Source organism: Mastomys coucha, unplaced genomic scaffold, assembly GCF_008632895.1.
Source record: "Mastomys coucha isolate ucsf_1 unplaced genomic scaffold, UCSF_Mcou_1 pScaffold18, whole genome shotgun sequence".
NCBI lineage: Eukaryota > Metazoa > Chordata > Mammalia > Rodentia > Muridae > Mastomys > Mastomys coucha.
The window spans coordinates 36,467,325-36,492,646 of NW_022196900.1; the positions used below are offsets into that span (position 1 = coordinate 36,467,325).

General features: G+C 37.2%; 1 protein-coding gene across 47 annotated transcripts in view; it reads right to left on the bottom strand.

Annotated features, from left to right (window-relative positions):
* Ptprd (protein tyrosine phosphatase receptor type D) overlaps positions 1-25,322 on the bottom strand; it is a 2,240,535-nt gene that overhangs the window by 336,713 nt on the left and 1,878,500 nt on the right. The window lies entirely within an intron of this gene.

Below are 25,322 nucleotides of genomic sequence, written 5' to 3' on the forward strand. Positions count from 1 at the left end.
TCAGAAATATGTGACATTTTTCAAAGATACATCATTAAAGAGATTTAAAAAAATACTTCATTATGTATTTCTTATAAAACTTCCTCATAAATGTTATAACAATTAGTTCACGATAATTCTTATTGTTGTGGTGGTTTGAATAAGAAATGTCACCTCACAGACTCAAGGTATTTGAACATTTAGTTCCAAGTTGCTGGAGCCGCTTGGGGAGGTTAGGGAAGCTTTGGGAGGTACAGCCCTGATAAAAGAAGTATGTCACTGGGGGCAAGCTTTGAGAGTTAATAGCCTACCCCACTTCCAATTTGTTCTCTCTGCTTTCTGCCTGCAGTTGAAAATGTGATCTCTTATCTTCTTGCTCCAGTGGGTTCCATGCCATTATGGACTCTCCCTCTGGAACTGTAAGCCAACATAATATATTTTTTTCCATAAGTTACTTTTGGTCATGGTGTTGTAACACAGCAACAAAAAGTAACTAATGCAATCTGTACGGTAAGAATTGTTCTCTTCAGTAGTATCAAATCATTCTCCTCTGGTCCACAGTAGACACCAGTATAAAAATATACACCCACAGATACACAAACAATTAAGGATAACTAAACGCAAGTGAAATGTGCTTGATTAAAGGTCCTGAGCACTTGGGACATCTTCCTTATGTCACCTACAGTTCACCTCATAAGCTTCATTCGGCTGCTTAAGGATAAGGTTACACTCCACTAAAAGATGATGTAGTGTATCATCTACTCAGCTCTGCATATGATTTCATGCCCTGCAAATCATTACTAACAATAGCAGAAGAATGTATTCTTTCCTTAACACAGAGATACAGAGCATATATATATGTATATATGTATATATATGTATATATGTATATATATATACATATATATATGCGCGCCAAGTATTTTGAGGACTTCTATCCAGCACACCTAATGCTACTACAAATATCAGTAACATACCCTCCTTCTCTTTGTTAAAATAAAAATATCTCCAAGTGTTTCCAGAATCCACCTAAGAATCCTTCCACAGCAATGTAGTAAAGTCCTTCCTTCGAGCACATCATACCCGGGCAGGAAAACGAGTCAAATTGCGAAATACCTAGTGTGAAATCATGTTAAACATCAGATATAAACCAGAGGCATATTTTGAATTTATGATTTAAACTTTTAAGAAGCCCAGTGTTAGCACAAGTGAAAACAAGTAAGATGCTAATGTAGGGATTATTTGATGACCAAAGAAAATTAGCGACTGCACTTATGAAAGCTAACCTAGAACATAACTCTTAAGTAATATACCAACTGATTTAAGAGCAAGATGTCTTAACTTCCAATTAAAATAAATCCTCCTAGCATCACTTTTATAATATCACTTAGCTTGTTAAAACATATAAAGTGTTTGGCTCCCCTGGGCTACATGATGATTAAGATACAGTCGGAGAAGAAAAAATGTTACTCTCTTTCAAGGTCAGAGTGCATTTCAAAACGAGCCAGACTTCACTATTTTCCAAGAGTTCCCTACTTCCTTCTCTAAACTAGTCAAGGTCTCCCTACTTCTGAGCTTTACCATAAATCTTTACACTTTCAGGCAGCATTTAAGTACCAGTGCTTTATTTGAAAACCTTATACATTATAGCCAAAATAACAACAGTACAAAATTCATCCTTTTATTTATTTATTTTTTAACAGTTTCACTTTGGTGGCCAGCAGAAACATAAATAATCAACATGGGCCTTCTTTTCTTACTTAAGTACTAATACAACTAGAAGTAAATGAATACACTATTTTTTAAAAATTGGAATCTTTATTAAATAGTACTAACATGTTTGGGCCCTGCAGTTGATTAAGCTAAGATCACATTCTATTTCCCAAATATTCAATATCAGCTCAACATTGAATATGAGACCATCTCTTTATACATGTGTGCGTGGTGATTATCTCTGTATGGATATCAGATTTTTTTTGTCTGTTTTAATTTTAAATGCAAAGACTTTAGCATACATGTTGCACCTAATGTGCATTTAATAAATGTTACCTTGCTTTTAGACCAGCAGTGGATGAGTATCAGGGTAACAAGCCACTCATGTGAAGCCCAAGTCATTACCCTTCAAATTTATCTTACTATACTTCTGTATATCATCCAAATTTTCTCAGTATTTAACCAAAATATCAGCCATCATGGATCCCTACATCATCCTCACTACCACTAATTTTCATTTGGAAAAGTTCTGTAGCTCCATCAACATCAACAGGTGCTAAGCTTTTATAATGCATACTCTCACGTCAGCATTAAAAAAAAAAAAGATTTATAAGCAACCTCAGTTCCATCCTCGCTGCTCCCAAGTAGTCAAAGCCCTTCTGTTCTATGATTCAGAAAATGGTAGATTTCTACCTATTTGTAATATTATTCCCATTTTAATTAATCCCTCATAGTGAAGCCAAGGTAGGTTTTATAAAATACATGTCTTGTTACTTACTCAGCTACTAGACATGTAAGAGTATATCCAAATTCCGTACTTGCATGGGAAACTCAAGTCTACAAAGGCTACTGAACAAAGTTCTTTGTGACTTGACCCAGGAATCTGGTTGATTCTGTAGTGTTTCCTCTATGAACTGATAAAACAAATATATCTAATTGTTTCCATTTCCTTTAGATATGTTTTTGGGAATATCAAGATGGCTCTATGGCATGTCAGATGCATTCCGTGTCTGCCTAGAATGTATTCATATTTCATTTAAACTTCCCTCAGAAGCTGTTTCACAAACTATAGACTAAAACCATCCCCATTTGTATCTTTCTGAGACCACCTTAACAAGTTGCTACTACTAACATACTTGGCTTCCTTATCTATTACCTCTAATAAAATTTATCAACAAACACTAGCCAGTTTTTTTAATCTTTTTTTTTCCTTCATAATCATTACTGTGTACTTTGTCCATAGTAAGGATTCAAAATACATTTGTATTAGAAAAGTTGAATGGATGGGTGGATAGATGAATGGATGGATGGATGGACAAATGAAGGAAATAACTTCATAGGGTGAATATATATGGGATGAGTTAAGTAATGAAAATAATCAAATGGTATGTTTCAAGAGCCCATGTACATCATTCTAGCACAAAGATCCCATTTAATACAAATGAGTGATATACAACATGGCAGTGACTTGACTTGTCAGATTTAATGGAATAAGTTACAAAATGGAATTGCAAACTTTCAAAATCTAATTGCTACACAATTCTCAGAAACCACCAAGTATAATGTACAATGTAATTACAATTTCTATTCAGAAATTCAAGCTTCCCTATGGCATGCTGTAACGTAACCTATGTTATTAAGACAGTGATACCAGTGGAGGCAATGGAGATAGCATTTGCAAGGCGAATAAGAAATGCCCTTAGTTCTAAGATGGATGCTTCAGAGGGAAGAAAAACAGGCAGTTATTTTCATCAGCTGGGGATCTCATTGCCCTATGTGTCTTCTTCTCCTCTGGTCTCTGAGCTCTTTGTTGATGCAGGCCAAGTGTCTCTTCCTTGCTGTTTCTAATGACAGCTTCGCTGTATGACAGCTTGGGATCCCAGCAGTGAAGTGTGACAATAAAATATAGGCAAACGTTTTAAACTACAGCTATATTTCTGAAAGTCCTCAATGCATTAAATATTTAGAAAATGGCTTCCATCATAGAGCTCGGAGATTAAGAAAGACCAAACAAAAGAACATCAATTCAGCCAGCATTCTGCACTCATGCAACACAAACCTGACTGAACATAGGACTCTGCAACTTCCACTAACTGTTCAAGCCTTTTCATCACCATAAATTAGTAGAGATTAGCACCCACCCCTCTACACTTAACAATTTTGTGCTTTTTGTTGTAATATAGCTTCCTCTTTGAAGGAAAGTTTAAATTCTCCCATCAAAATATAAGAAGCCAGTCTCTGGATTGTCCTTCCTTCAGTCTCTGTTCCATAGTTTGTCTCTGCAACTCCTTCCATGGGCATGTTGTTCCCCCTTTTAAGAAGGAACAAATTGTCCACACTTTGGTCTTCCTTCTACTTGAGTTTCTTGTGGTTTGTAGATTGTACATTGTGTATTCCGATCTTCTGGGCTAATATCCACTTATCAGAGAGTGCATACCATGAGTGTTCTTTTGTGATTGTGTTACCACACTCAGAATGATATTCTCGAGATCCATCCATTTCCCTAAGAATTTCATAAATTCATTGTTTTTAATAGCTGAGTAGTACTTCATTGTGAAGATGTACCACATTTTCTGAATCTATTCCTCTGTTGAGGGACATCTGGGTTGTTTCCAGTTTCTGGCTATTATAAATAAGGCTGCTATGAACATAGTGGAGCATGTGTCCTTATTACATGTTGGAGCATCTTCTGGGTATATGCACAGGAGTGGTATAGTTGGGCCCTGGGAATCCTTCCCATTTTCAGTCATCAAATCCAGACACGATTGTGGATGCCAGCAAGTGCTTCCTGACAGGAACCTGTTATAGCTGTCTCCTGAGAGGCTCTGACAGTACCTGACTAATACTGAAGTAGAGGCTCACAGCCATCCATTGGACTGAGTACAGGGTCCCTAATGAAGGAGCTAGAGAAAGGACCCAAGAAGCTGAAGGGTTTGTAGCCCCTTAGGACAAACAACAATTTGAACTAACTAGTACCCTCAGTGCTCCCAGGGACCACCAACCAAAGAGTACACATGGTGGGACTCCAGCAGCATATGTAGCAGAGGATGGCCTAGTCAGTCATCAATGGGAGGAGAGGGCCTTGGACCTGTCAAGGTTCTATGCCCCAGTGTAGGGGAATGTCAGAGCCAGGAAGTGGGGAAGAGGGTTCATTGGTGAGCAAGGGGAGGGAACAGGGTTTTTTGTTTTTGTTTTTGTTTTTGTTTTTTTATTTTTGGAGTGGAATCTGAGAAAGGAGATATCATATGACATGTAAATAAAGAAAACATCTAATAAAACATTTCAAAAAATTAATTATGTAGATAGTCGAAACCATGTAAATAAATATATTCATTTTGATGACAAAATATATATATATATAAGAAGCCAAACAAGCTCGACTTCCTAGTATCTCTGTCTCCTCCCACAATCTATCATTAGAATGAAAGTTCAGTGTGGGCAAAAGAGCCCCCTGCCAAAGTCTACAACAAATTCTCCGTGCAAAAGTGTAGCAAGTCTTTAATTCATGTCTCCTTTCTACAGAATAAAGGCAGAATATGATTATCAAAAGAATTCCAAGGCTTTGTTGAGGACCAAGTTTGGAAATGTACTTTATATTTCACAGTGGTTTCACTGAATAGATTCTTCTGTGCATAAATCTGTGTGTGTGCACGCATGTACATGTATGAGTGTGTGCTGCCATAAAACAACATATCATAATTATTCCTACTCCATTAACTTAATTGATTTCACATTTTGGAATCTTTTCCTTTATGAACTTAAAGCAACAAGATAATTTATACAACTTAAAATGTTTTGATAAAAAAGCCAATAAAACACCATACCCACACACAAACACACACGGAAGCATGGACATTGACAGTAACAAGATGGAGTAACTCATGGTACAACATAATTCAGATAAACAACTTGAGCAATATGAGAGGTAAACACATTGGAAACAAGTATGAATTTAGCTGTCATCAGGCATTAAAAAGGAGTTGGTCTATGGAGGTAAAGGCAACAATTGCTTCCCACTATGTCTGTGGAAACCATCATCATTGAATTCTATCTTCTGCATTATCTCCAAACAGATATCACATTGTTATCATTCATTCAAAATGATATCACTCAAAATTGATATCATTCAATATTATTCAAAAGCACACCACTCATGTTTTACTTGATTTCTATTTTTGGAAATATATACATTTAGTATAGTCTTACAAATTCCTATTCCTAAAACTATTTCAGTTTCTCAGCTTCCTCACAATTACAAGAGAAAGATATGAGACAATATGGACACTTCTTATTTCCTTTGACTATCCTTACTCTCTCAAAAGTTTACTTCAGCCAAGAATTCCTACCAATACTAAGGGTAAAAATGAAAGTGCAATTGTCCATATGGATTAAGAAAGAAATATTTATGACCAATACCAAAATAGAAAGTCCAAAGAATATGTAGTGCCCCGATGCTTTCTTCCTGTAGCTAACATCTATGATGTCATAAGTGGACCAAGGATTTCGCTATGGTCTTTCTCCTTGTCTCTTACTGAGATCATCCTCCACCAACATTTTCTAGCTACTTCCTAGAAAGGCTCCATCTACTCTTACTGAGAGAACCTAGCATAACTTATATTTTATAAGATTGCTTATCAATTACAAAAAAAGATAAGCACTGGCCAGGAAGTAAAATAACTTTATTGAAATGCTTTATGTAATGTAGTGTAGTAAGAAGATTAAATGTAATACAGAAAAACTCCTTGTAAACCTTAAGTTATACGTTAAACAACACAACTCTTTTAACTGGACAGAAATTTTAGAATACATAATTTGTTATATAAAAAATTATAAAAATCAACTTAATTAAAAGCAAAATAAAGAAAGACGTTTAAAAAAGCTGCCCTGCATGCTGTAAGCAGTATAAAGAGCTAACAGTAGAAACTGGCACTGAGCAGAATCCATGGTTTTCAATTATACCACCTGTTTCTCCTCGAAAGCTAATTAAAATACACCTTAGGAAACACAATCATCTAGATTTAATTACATATCTTCCCTTCCTTCATTCCTAAATTAAGAAAGAAGTACATCTCCTAGGACAGACTCTCTTACCCAGCTCCTGATGTCTGCCTCCCCTGTGAATCTTTTCTTTATGCCCTGACAGATAACTACCTACCTCTCCAGAGCTCCAATTATGAAATTTAAAGGCACATATTTCCAAAACCTATTGAAGCCAAGTTATTTCATATTTATACTAAACTCTAAGTTGACTTCATACACATATCCTTACATATTCTAAACAGTGATACTATATATGCATATGAAATCTTCTATAGCAGTGGTTTTCAACCTGTGTATTATAACCCCTATAGGCAGTCATGTATCAGATATCCTGCATATCACATATTTATTCAATTCACAATAGGATCAAAATTACAATTATGAAGTAGCAACAAAATAATTTCATGGTTGGGGATCAGTATATGAGAAAGTGTATTAAATGATCCCAGCATTAGGATGGTTGAGTACCACCATCCTATAGTCTATGAAATACCAAAATATGAATATAGAAACAGTTAGGAACACACACACATGCACACACACACACACACACACACACACACATGCATTTCTACATCTATGTGCTATGGAAGAAATAACTAGAATATACAGTTATGTACCTATTTACAAACACACTGATAATCAACTCTATAATTTTTTAAGGAAGCTCTTGTATATGTTTCCAGGACGGCTGATCAGAGTCATATAAAAGCAACATGGTGGTAATCTGCCAATTGTCCCTCCCTTTATTTAGCACACTATGAACAAAAGGGCCTCAAGAAATTTAGAATATCCCCCAAGAACTGTCTCCTGGGAGGAGAAATGGCTGAAGTCCTCCTGAGGCATCCAGAAGAAAAGTTCATTTTCAATTTCCCAGATATTTTGCAGGATCAACTTAAGTGCTGAGACAGCAGACTTGGACAGACAACTTAGTTATACTTAATCATTGCCCACGGTTTAAATCCTACCTTCATTTTAGGATCCTGAAGATAGGCTTGATGAGTAGTTACTGGTTCTTGCTATCCAACTATATTCAGTATGAGTACATTGAATAAGTCTTGTTTTGTTTTATTTCATTATGAATTTGACTCCTGTAATTGCTTATCAAGGATTAGTGGCAGAACCTGGCTATATTTATAACCTAACAGGACTGACAATGGGAAAGAGGCGTCAATGAGGGGACAGGAAGAAATGTGACTTACGATTCCTAAGAGCAACAGGTTGCAATGGTTACTTTGAGATCTTTGTCCTTTTTACTCCATCTACCATGTGCCTGTATTAGTGCCTCTGCCATGTGCAGCTGGAGAACGTCCACTAAGGCTATGTCATGGCTATTCCTTCTTCATGCAAACACATCCTTGATTTCCCAGATCCATCATCCCCAGACTCCGTACAGATGAACTCTGAGGTCTGCAACTCTCTACTATTAAAACCTACATATGCTAAAACTTATATAATCACAATAAACTCATACATAATTTTTTCATAAGAAACATGCCTGCTTCTAAGGATGGTAATAAATGTCCATAACCCCAGCACTTCAGAAGTGTGGGCAGAAGAATCAGGAGTTCAAGGCTATCCTCATCTGCAGATTAGAATTTATTCCTGCATGGTTTAAAACGGCCTGGATCAAAACACAAAAGCAGCAAAGTGCCATGTGTGAAATTAAAAAAAAAAAAAAAGCAACCTAAAGGAAGGTAGCAAGCGAACAAAATAATAAAAAAAACAGGATTTGAGCCTTCTTTTCCCAAGGACATAGATAAATCATTTTAAATAGAGATACATTTAACATCCGTCATTGAAGGCAGGGAGAATGTTAATCTGTTAATTTAAGTGTTCATGTAGGTATCCATCATGCATATGTGGGTGCTCATTAAGCCAAAAGAGGGAGTCAGATCTCCCAGAGCTGAAGTTTGAAGTGCATATGAGCTACTAACATGTGTGCTTGCAACTGAACTTTGGTTCTCTACAAGAGCATCAAGTGTTCTTAACCAGTGAGCCATGTCTATTGCCCACGTAACACTCTTTTAAAGGTGATCTACAAAATCCCCATCCTTGCATATGAATTACCTTCACCATTACCATTATTAATTCTAGCAAAAAAATGTTAAATAAAACTCAACAGTTGCTCAGTGATCAAATCCTTCAAAAATATAGAACACATTTTCTCAGTCCTTACAGTCTTATAATCCAGTTCCATTCTTGTTCATCATATTGAGTGAGAGCCAAAACAAAAATAAACAAACACTGCATGCTCTCTCACTGCAGTTCCTAGTTCCAAATCTTCATATGTAAGTATACAGATTAACAATAGAAACCAACTATTTGCATAAAGCTGGGGGTCATTACAGAAAGAGAAGGAGGAACAAGGGCAAGATAATAATGTTGCTTGACGAAGCCTCAACGAATTATATATTACATATGTCTAAAATTATAATACACATCAGCACACACACACACACACACACACACACACGGGGGAGGGGGCACAGGAGGAATAGTATGTGTGTGCTAAAAGGAACTTATCCCACTTGGTCTGACAATGCTCCCCATAAGAACCATAGACTAACAAAAATCACAGTACTGAGCACAAGTAACCTCTTTTCAAAAGGTTGCTCAGAATAGTTCAACTAATTCATAAAATAATATGCTCTATAGATAAAGGCCTTGGTTGCCTATTCAAAGTTGATAAACCCATATTACTGAAATCACCACTTAGAACATGAAACATAAATTACTGGAGCTTGATCTGACCTGAAATCCTCTTTTCTATGGGCTGTCTTACATAGTATTAGTACTGTGCAAACTGTCAAGGGAGGGAGTCAATTAATAATCCTACCCACCAGCAGTTAATCATGGCAATGATCAGCATGTATAATATCAATAAAAGTACAAGAAGTGACATTCGCACATCTGTGCCACAAACAGCTGTCTAATTAGACTTAGGTCTCAGTCAACAGGAGTGAAATCATCCCTGGTATAGAAACCTAACAAAGTTCCTGAGGATAGTGAATTCACAGATTTGAAAAAAGATCCTATTACCACCACTGTTCTAGAATAGAGTAGCTCCTTACTGCATTTTATATGTTATGTATATATTGACAGACAAGTTTAGCTACCAATCTTCATCACAAAAGCCTCTTTGCAGCTGTACTGGCTGGTTTTCTGTGCCAAGTTGACACAGGTTGAAGTTATAACAGAGAAGGAGCTTCAGTTGGGGAAGTGTCTCCATGAGATCCAGTTGTGGGGCATTTTCTCAATTAGTAATCAAGGGGGTAGGGCCTCTTTTGGGTGGTGCCATCCCTGGGCTGGAAGTCTTGGGTTCTATAAGAAAGCAGGCTGAGCAAGCCAGGGGAAGCAGGCCAGCAAGGAACATCTCTCCATTGCCTCTGCATCATCTCCTGCTTTCTGACCTGCTTGAGTTCTAGTCCTGACTTCCTTTGGTGAAAAACAGCAATGTGGAAGTAAGCTGAATAAACCCTTTCCTCCCCAACTTGCTTCTTGGTCATGATGTTTTGTGCAGGAATAGAAACCCTGACTAAGACAGCAGCAAATGGACACCATCACAGAATACCTCAACTGAACATAATACAGAGGTTGAGAGATTGTTAGCCCAGCCCTGATGGGTACATTTACACTGCAGCTCCTGTATCAGTGGTTTAGGAACATTGTAGAAGAGAGGGTGGACAGATTGTAAGATTCAGAATACCAGGAAGTCTTCATTCAGGAGCTCCTAGAAATAGCTGCATAAACAAGATAGGAAAAATGCTAATATCAATAGACATGCTAACATAGAACAAGTCAAACATCAGGTTTCACCATTCAACAATAAACTACAGGAAAATAATGACTCCTGGGAGACAGAGAATTAGCCTATGCCAGAAATAAGCTACAGATTGTTTGTCCAGTAGAAAATGGTCAACCCTGAAACCATACATCACAAACAACAAAAATGGACTTGGCAGATTAAATTCATATATTTATGTATACATATGTACATATATGTGTGCAACAATAATAAAGAAAAGGAGTTGTCAGTTTTGGGTGATATGGGAAAAAATATAAGGAAGAGACCTGGGAGGGGCTGATATGGAAAAAATAAGAGAGTAAGTGGTGTTATTTTACCTTAGTCAAATGTGTCTGAATTTTAAAAAATAAATTAAAAGTGTTGAATACATGGTCTGATACCTACAAACAAGGTGACATAAAAAGCTCAGGGAGTATTTCACATAAGGCATGGAAGGCTATATCAAACAGTTCTGTAAACAAACAACAAAACCTGTAAATAAAAAAAACCTATGTAAGTAAAAGATACATGTTTCACATTACAAGTCTGGCATGTGTTCCTGTTCAGTGGGCCAGCAGAACAGCTCAAGTGCACACTCAATTGCTATGAGCTACCTCAATGTCACCAACACTATTAAAAATGCATTGTGCATTAGACACACTACAAAATATTCTAACAAAAGTGAGGCCTCCATCAGACTACAAGCTTACTTATTAAAGCCCTTTCCATGATTCCCTGACTCCTGGCAGGATGTGCGCTCTCAGCCAGACAAACAGAAACTAACAACAGGAATTCTCAAGAGGAAGCCTGAAGTTGGAATTAAATAATTAACATGTCATCTCCTCTTGACTGACGTGTGGAGATGCCTTTGTGGACATTTGAGCCAAGTGTTGCCCTCCCCATAGGAACTGACTCAGGAAGCTCTTCCCTATTAAAACATTGGGCAGAATATCACATTTGAGGGTCTACAATGGGAGAAAGTTCCCTGTGTAGTTTGTAGTAAATGTCAGAGGATTCTAAGACTGATTATAGATATTCTTTTCACAGTTCAAGTCCAAGAAGCAAACATACTTTAACTTAGGCCGATAGCATGTTGTCGAGATTGTTTTTGCAAAGGGGTTTTTAATGTTGCTTTTAGCATCTGTGTGGTTTTTGAGTCCAGACTTTGACTAACAGATGTTTAACCTCATATTCTGAAGAATTTTCTTACTGATCCCAATAGCAGCAATTCAGGATATTAAGTCACAACATTTGAAACATTTAATTTTTGTGGAAAGGAAAGTTTGCTTCAAGAAGGTGTATGTATTTTGGGTGTCACAGAAAAAAACTTTGTTTTTACATATGATGGCTCTCTGTAACATATACTCAAACTTCATCTTTAGCATTGAATTGCTAGTTCTGAAAGATGAATTTAGGGAAATAAAGAAAAAATTGAAACCTATAGGATAATCCACCTTGATAAACATACTTTATAAATTGAAAGAAATTCTCATCCATGGAGTTATTTCTGTCTCCTAAAAATGTATGTGCACACATATGTACAAACAGACATGTAACTCCATACAGAAAATATATGTGCACATATGTATATTAATACAGACACAGTTATATAAAGAGAATTTCAGAAGGCTCCCATTGTCTACCCAACACTTTCTTTAGCCTAACAATAATGAGGCCCCATATCTAGCAGCAATATACCACTTAGAAATAAATTACCTCTACATATCAGAGAAAAGGCTAGAAGAGGGTTGTGGGGATAAATGGCAGGGAGGATGAAATTTCTTCTTTCAGAGAACTGACGAGATAAACTGCAGCTTCCATAGTGTGCATATCTATCCCATAAGTATTTTCTTTCTAATTGCCTCTGTGTGCAAATGTGCCTGAACTACTCAAAGACTATGCTGGAAGTGACCCAGTGTCATCTCAGAGTCAAAGTCACAAGAGGATAAAGTTTCTGTCCCCTCGTTTTCCCCAGCAGTCACTTTTACTTTCCCTTCATTGTATCTGCCAAAACCTGAGCTGGTGGTATCCTGAACCAATAGTGAGGAATTTAATTATTACAAACTACCTGAGATAAAAAGTGCTCATGGGGAGAACACCCATGCAGAATGATATCAATGAACCCATTCTGGTGACACAAAAGCACAATATCAAACATGTCACTTGTGAAGAAATAAAGCTTCAGGTGACGCAAGATAACCTCAGTAGCATCTTCTCAATGGAAGCCAAGACACAATCGAGTAGAGAAGATGTTTCCATTGTGACCCATCCAAATCCCCGACCTGGTCACTGTATTTGTGTAATGGGTCTTATATCTATAGTAACTGGAAGGTTCCCCACATGCTAAGCTCAGTGTCAAAAACCCAGTCCTTTACAAAGTAAAATATTTGCCTAAGTCAGGTCTGTGCCTGTACATTATTGTTTCTCTTCATAACCTTCTGGCTATGTATCCTTGCTTTACAAAGGAGGACTGAGAGACTTGAGAACAGTAATGACCCAATGTGACACAGCCTATGAGTGAATCAAAATATGCACCCAGAAAAATTCATAATTAAGATCCCAGCAAAAACTCTTGGATCAGTAAAATTATTGCCACCCATTTACCTTCCCAAGTAACAAGCTAAAAGCAGAACCACATGACCCAGACTGACTGGAAGTTATAGTTATTCCTAAATGTGTTGAGGCAAAATAATATTAAACTATGGAGGAGTCGGACAGCTGAAAACATGTTTGGGAAGAGGGTATGTCTTCAGAACAACATTAAAAGTGCTTGCTCTGAGCCAGGTGGTGGTGGCACACGCCTTTAATCCCAGCACTTGGGAGGCAGAGGCAGGCCTGGTCTACAGAGTGAGTTCCAGGACAGCCAGGAATACACAGAGAAACCCTGTCTCAAAAAAAAAAAAAAAAGAAGGAAAAGTGCTTGCTGTGTTTAGATTTTAAGGGTTACAAATTATATTTTGTACCCCTATGAATTATAATTGCATTCATTTATTTTTCAATGACTGCTTTCATTCAAAGAATTTTATTATTCTCTATGGGTATATGATTAATATACATGTCCTCAGACAGTATTCATAACCATCACTATGGGAAAAGAGGAAAACCAAAGCTGCTTTCTTCACTTTAAGGTTGTTTTGAGTAAATTTCTGTACCTTGAATGGTGCTCTTCTGGGGAAGGGCCACACTTGCATCAGGAGCTGAATGCCAGGATGCTCTCTGTCCTCACATTTTCAAGGGCAAAAGCATCACATTGTTAGTCTGGTGGACTGAGCTTGTAAAAAGCCATCCTTATATTCCAAGCCTTCAAGAGAAAGCTTTTCTTTGGCAGTGAATGAAAACAAAGACAAAAGATGAAAGGAACTGTGTTTTAAAGAAAACAAAAAGGCCTACACAAAAAGGTGTACAAATGTGGAAAGCAGAAAAAAAGGTACATTATACTTGGAGTGAGACGAGGGACATAGGAAGGCCCAATGGCCCAAGAGTTTTTCATTTTGAATTTAGTAAAATTTGAAGGAAAAACACATTTGAAGGTTCTCTGGAAAAAAAAAAGACAGCCAGGAACTGAAAATCCACTCAGTCATAATGTTGCCACTTTGTTCAGGTTCCAGAATGCCCCTGGGCAAACTCTGCATGTAAAACAGTTAGGGTGTGATGTGTCTCTCCCAAGGCAGCAAACACAGCAGAAACAACTGACAATTAGCCAATTCTTTAGTTTAAAATGATATCAATCTACTAGAGGGTCTAAATTTACCATAAATGGATTGTTTTAAAACTGACTGGAGAATTACATAAATAACATCACCAAAGAACAGAGGTGCCAAAGAATGCCAAGCAATGGCATGGCTATGCAAGAGAACTAGTTAACACATATGAGCCCAACACTATCACATCTTCATCTTTAGACTAAAATCTTTTCTCATACAATATCAAATACTATAAGATACTTTGTGGTTGCCTTTTTTTTTTTTCCAACAAAATGCCAAAACATTATCATGTTTACATGTGTGTGTGTGTGTGTGTGTGTTGTGTGTGGTTGTGTGTCTTTAAGAAAAAGGCTCTGCCAGATTAGACTATTTTCTTCTAAATTCTAGTTTTAGTTGTTTTCAGCAGCTCATTTTAGAAAACATCTGTCCAGTCTAGCTCTTGGGGAAATGTTCAAACACAAGTATTCTCATTTGAATGCAAAGGGACTCTCCTATGGGAAACACTCTCCTTTGAAAGCAAGCAAAACTATCAAAACATCCATAATCCTTGAACTTCATTGAATACAGTGTACAGTAAACAATATGACCCAATTTCATACTTAATAAATGAATGACGGGGAGAATAGAGACACAACCTTGTCTGTTTCACTAATTCCTTGAAGGTAGCATGTGCTTCCTCCACACAAAGACCCACTCAGTAACCATTCAATTTTGAGATATCAGACAACTATACAGAGAGATCCTTATGACTGAACACAGCCAACCTGGAATCTGAGGGTCTCCGTAAGAAATGGAAATGGAACTCAGAATAGGTGTTTGTAGGTGCTGCATGAAACTCAGGTTTAGGTCCAAATCATGAAGTCACCTCCTCTAGAACTAAAATACATTCTATAAGAAGGAATCCAAATGAGCTAGTGAGCACTTACCAAAGGATTAGTGTCCTTCATACATTAGCCCCTTAAAGCTGGACAGCAGTCTCAGAAATCGGGGAACACGTCAGTTCAATGCTAAATAAAATCATAATTAAAGAACCTCAAATGCTTTCTGTGGACCTGGCAAACCCAGGATAAGATGCATTAATTTTGACTATTAAGCATCTGGAGAGAAAGTGAAAAAATCTTATCTGGAATGTATTACAACTTTACACTACAAAGAAAGCCAAACTCCATGAGCTTAAAGGCATGAGCACTGCCTGTCTCCAGCATAGGCTGATAGTGAAAGCTGGCTCTGAGCAGCGTGAGCATTCTGTCAAGAAAGACAAGTGGACTAACCGGATAAAAGTTTTAAAACTCTGACTTCTCTACAAAGCAAATGGGAGTCAAGAGCCTGTGTAGGATTTATTCTCCACTACCTTGACTGAAAAAAAAGTCCATTAAATTTCTCATGGGAGAACTGCAATACCATTGCAAATAACAAAGGGCACTGCGTATTTCTAAATGTAGCCAGGTAGACACTACGAGACAATATTTCAAACATATTGTCTGTTAAATCAAATTCCATCCTTGGATTTTACAGGTTTGGGAGATATCAAGCAGGCAACAAGACAGCATAAAAGTTTATTCTTATTTGGTTTAAATACACTTTCAAAATTTTTCAGTTCTGTATCTTAAAATTTCTCACAGCCTTGCTCCAATCTCTGGCAGAAGCTTCTAAGGGATGGGAACAAAATCTCCAAAATGATTTTTAAAAGAACAAAAGAACATGACATTTTCTTAAAAATAAAATAAAATAAGATGGACACCCTTCATACAGAAGGGATGGTGTGCTTCAGGTGTAGAACATGGATAGCACAGGCTTTGAGGCTTCCTCTGGTTGATGTGCACCTCCTAAGAGGTCAACGTTAACGAATTACAATGTTTACCATGCCTAGTACCAGCCAGGGTGATGCAAGTGTGGGTCTAGGAAACTTGGTCTTTTCTAATGTCAGTCAAGACACCTGACATTTGGGATAAAATAAGGCTGTCCAGTGCAAAGCAGTGGAATCAGGAAATGGCATATATTAGATTCTGGAGTAAACATAACAAGGCATTCCTATGTACAACAAGAAAATTTACTTCCTATTCTTCAGGTGTCACCATAAGTTTCAAATATAATGTATTAAATATACATGGAGAACCATAGACCTAATAATATCTAAAAATGTAGGTGATAATGGAGATATGAGACTGCATATTCTTTGTTGACTGACAACCTGTACATATATTTTTTCAAAGATCAGAACAAGGGCTGGGGCTCTAGCATAGAAGAGTGTGTGCCTCCCATGCATTAGCCCCTAGGTTTAATTTCCAATATTATACCTCTCTCTAAAAGAACACACTCAAACATACACATACACAGAGAGAGACACACTCATATGCACGCACACACACACACAATACAAATATCTACAAAAAGCAAATGTATCTTAGTGGACAGGAACATAAAATGCGATAATGTGCACACCATAGTAAGGAATTAGTTTCTCAGTAGCTGATGATGTAATGTAAAAAATCTCTACAACTATGAGATTTAGGCCCATTTGGTTGTTCCTCTCTAGAACAGTGTTATACACATACACACACACACACCTCAAAGGAAAAGGGGATGCTTTCTGGATAGAACACTTTAAAATCCTGTCCTAAATATCCTAAATCCCCCTTCCATAAAAACAAAAAAGTTAGGTAACAATTTTCTCACATACATGAGTTAATATAAGTTCTTTATCTAAACTATTTAGATCCACATATTTAGAGCTAAAAGTAAATTCAACCATTTATCAACAGCGGCTAATTTATTCAAGAGACTACTTCATATCTCTTCTAAAGCAAAATAAATGACCTAACAGTGATATTTAAAATCATAAGAAGTAGGGAAGTGATAAAGAGAAGAGGCAATCAGCCAAGCAGTGAGAACAGGAAGAGAAATACTAATTCAATTTGGTATACTGAGAAATATCCAGTCACAGGGACATTCTAGAAAAGTATAAACAATTAAAGGGTAGTTTCCAACAAAAAGTCTTCTCACATGAGTTTAAAAGAAATGAACACATTATTTATTTTTTCAAATATAATTTTAAACTGATATGTGATACCCTAATACATAGTTCCATAGTGGGATAGTTAAATGAGAGAGATTAACTCTGGCATTTCACATACTTAACATTTTTGTGGTTAAAACTCATGAGAATCTACTCTCATGATAATTTAAAATACAATAAAATAAGCTACAATATTTAATTTCTATATCCAAATTATGGGTAAACACATTGAGTATTCAAGTAGAAAGCTCTCCATTTTTTGCTGAGCATTCATGTTTTTCTCAAATATTTAGGGAATACAAATATATAAATGTAGAATAAAAACAAAAGGGATCTCTCTTCCTGTCCTTTCCTTATGAAAGGGGAACTAATGAGACTTCAAAGGATCAATCTTTGAGCAGGAAAAGAAAATTACTATTGCCCTTGTATTTGAGTCTAGAACAGAAAACTTCTCAGAACCTGAAAAGAATCAAAGACTTTGGTCACAGCCCCAAGCAGTCCTCAGAGCCACTACTCTATAACAATGCCTTTAGTTAACCTCGGAAGGATCCAATTAGAAAGGGAAATAAAGAAAATGAAGAAATTGTGATTAACACAGGGTTTATCCAAACACATGAGTATCCCCTGCCAGTGTTTGCTCCCATCTAGTTCTGCTGCCTCTCTGGGAGTGAATTTCTGACTGAGTCCAAGGCAACAGCAAATAGAACTCCGAGGACACTTTCCCTAGAGGAAAAGGGAGAGTACTGTGATTAGATCTACCAGGCCCATGCTTGTCTTGAACAAAGGCTTAGTGAAGGAACAGGACAGAGCAACATGTAAAGTTAAAGAAGTGAACAAACACTTGCCCAGCTTAGACATCTGCCAGTCTTGGAAGGTTTGTTACCTAGAAATTCTAATGGTTTGAAGTTGCTTTGCTGGGGTATACTTTTGAGACAGACAATGTTGTAAAATATCTTTTGGAGTGGTGCCAATTGAGCAGAACCCACGAAACTAAAATAATTTTTATTCACTATTTTCCAGCTTACCCGAACAAAGTGTTCCTGACTTCCCTTCAGATTTTCATGATGCTACGAAGTCCAATGTTAACTACATAGCAAATAACTTTTCACCCATTCATCCAGTCCTGCTAGGCTGATCTCATGCCAAGAATTTACCAGCTTGTATTTCAATTACAAAAGTCTTCAGTCTCATCCCATCCCTAACCACATGGGTTTTCCTGAATGTATCCTATTTCTTCCATTTACTGCATGTCCCTGGAGTCAGAAATAACTATGTACACTTCAGGATCATTTCATTGTTCTCTTTTAGGAGGACTCATCACCTGCCCTATTGATAGTGACAGATTTCACTTCCATGTCTGCCACGCTTCTTTAGACTCTCAAATAGTGTCACAATAATTTATAAATAAAACATTTAGGTTGACAATATGAAGAATAAGGAGTCAGGAGAATGTTGAAATGAGTATTAAGCAAGGTTTTCTGCTATGGTAATTATCTTCCAGTTTCAGTGGTTGGACACAATAATGGTGACTCTTCATTCATGTCACAATCTAACACAGGCTACAGGGAAGCTCGGCTCCATGACAACAATTTGGAGCCTCAGTTTCTTCCATAATCTCAATTCCAGAATTAATAAGGTCTGTGTCATTGGTCAACAGGCATGGGGACAGAGAGAACATACAAAAGACCAACAACTGTTCAAACAAAGGGGTAGTGAGTGAAAAGAGGATATAAAACTCATTGAGATATTTTCATACAGTTGTGTTCTAAATCAGTATTCACAATAGCCATGCTATGGAATCAGCATAGGTACTCATCCTTAGATGAATGGATAATATATGATATAGCACACACACACACAGACACACACGCACACACACACACACCACATGCATGCATAAGGGCACACACATATCAAGTATTATGCAATAATAAAGAATAATGAAATCCTGCCATCCACAGAATGAATGGACTGAAAGTTACCATGTTAACTGTAGTAATCCCCACAGAGAGACAGTCTCTCTCAATAACCCACCATATATACACACAAAAAGACTGAATTATAAGAGTAATAGCTAGGGACTTGGAAAGGGGATCAAGAAAAAGAGACATACATAGATCAATGCATAATGTATTCAGATATGGAAATATCACAAAAATCAATTAACCTATGTTATTGAATGTGTTAATAATTATCAAATAAAATTTTAACAATTAAATGTTAACAAAAGACTTTTTAAACTGTGACATGAGGGATAAATACATGACAATGGCCTCTAGAGATACACAATGTTCTATTTCTTTAGAGTTCCATCTCTCAAGAGGTGGGATTATAGGCATGTACCACTGCAACCAGCTCTCAAGCTCCATTTCCTTTGAGAATTCATGAATACTGAGATATTCTTGGTGGCTTCAGGCCTTCTGTTCAACCATATTTTCATTTAAAGTAATTTCCTGTTTGGTTTGACATAGGAAATAAGATTCCTTCAATTTTAAAATTCTTCTCTTGATAATTATTTCCCAAACAAACAAAACATTTTTTAAAGAGCCTCTCTTTGTTTTGAACATGACTAAATACAAGCAAGAACATACTTTTCCTTACCATTTGCCATGCAATTTTTCCACTTCCTAAGATGTAATCAGAATTGAGGATAGCAGTTGGTCCAGCCACCTAAGCAGTTCATGTGCTATGAAGGCTCGTATCTGTTAGAGCCCATGCTCAGACGGGAATTGTTCTATTGGCTAAGAAGAAATCAACTGTCTTCCCAGAGCAGAACTGCAGAACTACTTTGTTAACACACACACACATTCACTGCTCCAAGGGGCCTAGAGAAAGCAACATCAAGCTGAAAAAGCAACACTGCCACCACCAACCAAGCAAGCCAACAGCATGCACTTCTTCAGTACTATTGTGTAAACTGACATTTTTCTTTACAGGACATCAACAGCTAGATTTCCCTAAACGTCAGGTTTGAAGTTCCATGTTGGGCATGTGGTTATGAAAAACCAGAAAGCATTTTAACTGTCACAACTTAAAAATAACGACTTAACAAAAGCATCCAGGATCTTAAACCTGGTGTACAACCTCAGGGTGTTCCTCCGAATGCATAATCTTGTTAGAATTCGAATGATGGCACTTGCTTGTCTCATAGCAGAGAATCAGATACAATTCTTGCTATATGTGTATGTGAAAAGATGCCCTCACAGTAAATAAAGAAGAAATTACATATGATGAGAAAATAGGCTTAACAAAGGGCACATGGCAGCATATGCATAGCAGAGGATGGCCAAGTCAGTCATCAATGGGAGGAGAGGCCCTTGGCCCTGTGAAGGTTCTATGCACCAGTGTAGTGGAATGCCAGGGCCAGTAAGCAGGAGAGGGTGAGGTGGTAAGCAGGGGGAGGGGGAGGGAACAGGGGTTTGTTTTAGTTTTTGTTTTTTTTATTTCATTTTATTTTATGTTTTTGGAGGGGAACCTGGGAAAGGAGATATTGTAAATAAAGAAAATATCTAATAAAAAAAGAAAAAGCAAAACAAAACAAAGGGCACACAGCTCATTTTTAAGTCTAAATAAAATTATTTTCTGAAAATGTTGTAAATTACTAATGAACTCAAGTCAAAAATAAATAGGAAACATGAATATAAAATAGCCAAAGGAGGAAAATAGAAAAGCTGAGATTCTATTCTTTAGAGAAAAAAAAAGTCAAGTGCATAAAGGAACCCAATTTTGGGATCAGCTGTCCACTAAGTGAATTCTTGCAACTGAACCAACACTAAGAGCAACTTCCAAGGGAAAAGTTGACTAGAAATCAGATTTGGAGTCAGCTTCACTGAAATGGAACTATTCAAGAACTTGGTAGCTTCCTTAGAAAAGTTGAATTTACAAGAAATATATTTGTAAGTGGGATCGAGTGCTGCCCGCTATCAAAAGCTAAAAAGAACAGTGCATTCTCCACAAGAATAAACACACTTGTCTCATTCATATGCCAGGCAAAGTACGTGCATTTGCTTAGACATCTGTACAAAACTTCAGAGAGCTATTTCTTGGTGAGCTGGGACAAACAAGTATCTAGTATCTGTCAGTGCTGGCAGGCTGGTTCCTAGTGAAGATAATCTGTTTGTTCAGCAGTCACAAGACTGTGACTTGAAGGTGCAAGTCACAGTCACTTTGTGCTGTAACTTTGTGCTGTAAGCAGGGTACTCAGAGGGCAACAGAAACAGTAATATGTTAAAAGACTTTCAGCTATTAGGAACAAAACTGCCCAGTAAGCGATTTTAGTCATGAGGCTCTCATTCTCTCACAAAATCCTTCAGGCAGATGATTTCTTCAGTGACCAGAGACAGAGCCTAGGCTCTGTAGCTCTCAACTGTCTGCTCATGCTGCCCCATCATTATGCTGGAGGGCCTGGCTGCCTGCAACAATCCCAGGAACACAGAGAAAGTCCCGAGGAATGAAGGTTACTTGCATGTCTACCAGGCTTTCCTGAGAGTGAGTAAACCCTTCTTAGTCACCCGCATCAAGCCTACCTTGTAAGTGAATGTCCCATCACAAAAACTTCAGCAGATGTTTCTATTAATTTTCATTTGCCAGAGTAAGTCACCTGCCAACCTAGTGGCTCTTAGTACACCAAGTACAGTGGCACATGCCTATCATACAAGCACCTGAGTGGCAGATACCACCTTTGTGAAGTCCTAAAGAGTAAGAGTGTACCTTAAAGAAATGAATAAAGACCTGGTCACTCCTTCCAATACACAGAGTTAGAATGAGGATATATAAAATCTGGATGTTGTTAGAAGCACACAAGGTGTATACATTCTGTTCCAGTTAGGCAAAGAGCCACATCTACCAAGTATCTTTCTATTAATCATCCCAGGAATCATTTTTGTATGTAGCTCAGCTGCATGAAAGACTGTCTGTAACTTCTGAAAACTGATATATGCCTAACTCCACTTTTCCATTCATAAATGAAAGAGAGTTGGCAAAGTCTTCTTGACTAACAATGTTCTATATATAGCAAAGAGCCCTAATAATCAATAAATTCACCTGTGATGAGTCAAGCTGTGTTTAAGCCTACTCTGATACTCAGTACTAAAGACATCCTTCAACAGAAGATGTGTTTCTAGATACCTGTGTTTCTTCAGGTAGGACTATGGCTGTGATGTACTCACCATCTCTCACCTTGTTAATTTTTTGTTGTTGTTGTTTTTTGACACAGGGTTTCTCTGGATAGCCCTGGCTGTCCTAAAACTCACTCTGGACAACAGGCTGGACTTGAACTCAGAAATCTGCCTACCACTGCCTCCCAAATGCTAGGATTGTTAATTTTTTTTAAACAAACTAGATCACTCAATATATGGCACACATTTGTGATCCCAACATTTAGAATGCTAAGAATGGGAAATCATTCTGAGTTTGGACTATATAATGAATTCTAGAATAGCCTAGACTACAGAAACAGTACAAAAATCTAAAAGGGCAAAGCCATGAACCAAGAGCATCTGGAAAGAATTAGAGTAGAGACCCTGTCAGAAGTAGGAGATCTTAGTTCAACCACGGGTCAAAATTCATCCTCCCTTTGTTCTCTATGGTACTATCACAACAACAGTGAAATTGGGGTGACAGCTGAAATACCAATAGATCTAACTCTACCAACTTGGCTTTGCCATAGGTTATCTACATCAAGAATTTATCTTACAGATAAGGAGTAAATTACCACAATACCATTCAGTTCATTCCCATTAACAGGACCATTCACTAGCAAATAGTTACTAAGAACCTGCTTGATCCAAGCACCCCCTGAAACTCCAGGTAGGGAAATGGAAAGTGGAGGATCAACCATAAGGGCTAAGAGAAAGAGCTAATGAAGTAATCAAAATGTGAAGAGTTATTCCACTGGTTAATAATTATGATACATTCTGAAAGGGTAGAGCAGAGAAACCTACTGAGCATGTAAAAGGTAGACCACAAGAAGGACAGAGCTGACAAGAAAGAATGCCTTCATCAGCATAGAGAGAATATAAACAGAAAGGTCATGCATATAGGGTCTAACCAAAGAAGGAGGAAATGATGGAGAGTCTCGCTGGAGGAAGAGCACAGGGTAACAGGGTAACAAGAGAATACAAGAGGACAACTAAATGGGTAATCAAGAGCTGGTACAGTGAAGAAAATAATTCTTTACTCCAATTCACAATGGATACAAAGTTTGCTTATGCTATGGAAAGTTTATGAGAACTTTAAAAACTGTTCCTTTATAAGTACTCAGCCCAAATTGTCATTATACGGCTGCTAAAACTAGGTCTACATAGACAATCCTGACTTCGGACTTCCCAATACCTGCTTCTCTTCAGTTCTTCCTTTTGAAAACTTGGATGTTTTATAAAGATAAACATAAGGTATTTTCTCTTGAAAACATAAGGTACTTTCTCATAATATGATTTCTAGTTCTTCTCACTTTTCAGTTTCTCATAATAATACTAACATTACTACTAACAATAAAACATAATATTGTCTGGCTTGGCAAAATTATATGGTGTTCCTACTCTATAAACACAGGGACATGACAAATATTTATTTGGCCTTAAATGAGCACCTAGGAAAATCCTAATCATGAGATTACAGTCATAATTAAATAACACTTGATGGAAAACACAAGGATAAGTCAAACTTCTGTGGACTAAATATGGATCCCTAGGATGAGAAAGGAAGAAAAAGATTCTTCAATCTCTTCATAATTTGTCACTAACTTGGTAATTAAAGTTTAGCAGTCTAATAACAGATGATGTAGATCTTAAATATGTTTAAGCGGTCCTCTCTTGGAAAGATCTTGTCCTCCCTCAGCTCTTGGATGTATATTTAGAAAGGAAGCAGACATCATTTCATAGAACAACTATGCTGTGGGGAGAGCAACTAATCAGAGTAGCTATTCGGGTATTCAAGATCTTCTACCAAAGTTCACTGGTAAATGTGGACTACCATTTAAATAATATACCCCTTAATTTTCCATCCATTACTGTAAACTGTACAATAACAAGACACAAGTTCTAAGGTCAAGGACAATGTTGCTTGCCCTCTCTTGTAGTCTCTGCTGTGAATAAATTATCAATCCCACAAAAAACACTTAGTATAAATTTATTTTAAAAATTACTGTCTAAAATAGGATCCATGCACAATGCTTTGCTGCTTTTCATAAGTACGGTATTTTTACTATTACCCATAGAAAATAAATGAGGGTCAGAGTCAACCATTTAGGTGATATAAAGGTTACAGTAACTGTAGATTTCAAAACACATCTGTGTTCTCCATATTCACTATGGCAGATAGATCCAGGCTTTGCTTACATCATGTGTGTCTGAATCACTGTGCAGATTTTCACAAGTACCAGTACTAAAAAATACAGGCAATAGCCAGGGACATACAGATGAAAGGTGGCCATAGCAAATTATAGTTGTAAATCGTTTTTGAGAAAAGTACACTCTCATGAACTAAATATAAGTAAGTACATCTCAAATGACTTGCAAGATGATTGGAAAGTGGCTAGTATCATGTCCCTTAGTTCTTTTCCATTAAACATGTTTATCTCTGCTTCAGCCCTGTTTGTTTTCCTACAAAGCCACAAAAGGGATCTACTGCAAGACCCTAGTTCTTATGGACCCCAATTTTACACTGTGGTCTCAGATTGAAACTCTTTGAACAGCTATTAGGCCAGACATAGGGCATGTAGAACTATTCTTCCTTTTTCTAAGAAATTGCAAAGTTTAGTACCAATCTAGCTTTTAGCTGTGCATAGCAATCTCTATCTTTTTTTCACTGATTTTTTATTATTCTTAATGTGTCCAAGAAATATCCTCTCACTATTTATTACCTCTAACAACCTCTATCAACCACCCAGCCCCCAACATAGCAAACTTCAAAACTCCAAAAGAAAATGGAAGCAGACTCTGGCCATCTCAGAATGCTTGGAATGCAAACAGACAAACCACAACTAGTGACTAAACGCACGCACGCTATAAAAGGATTGCTGTCAGATGCAGTAACCATCTAACTGTCAGTAAAGTCTTCAGTGTTCTTCCTGTTTTGACAGAAC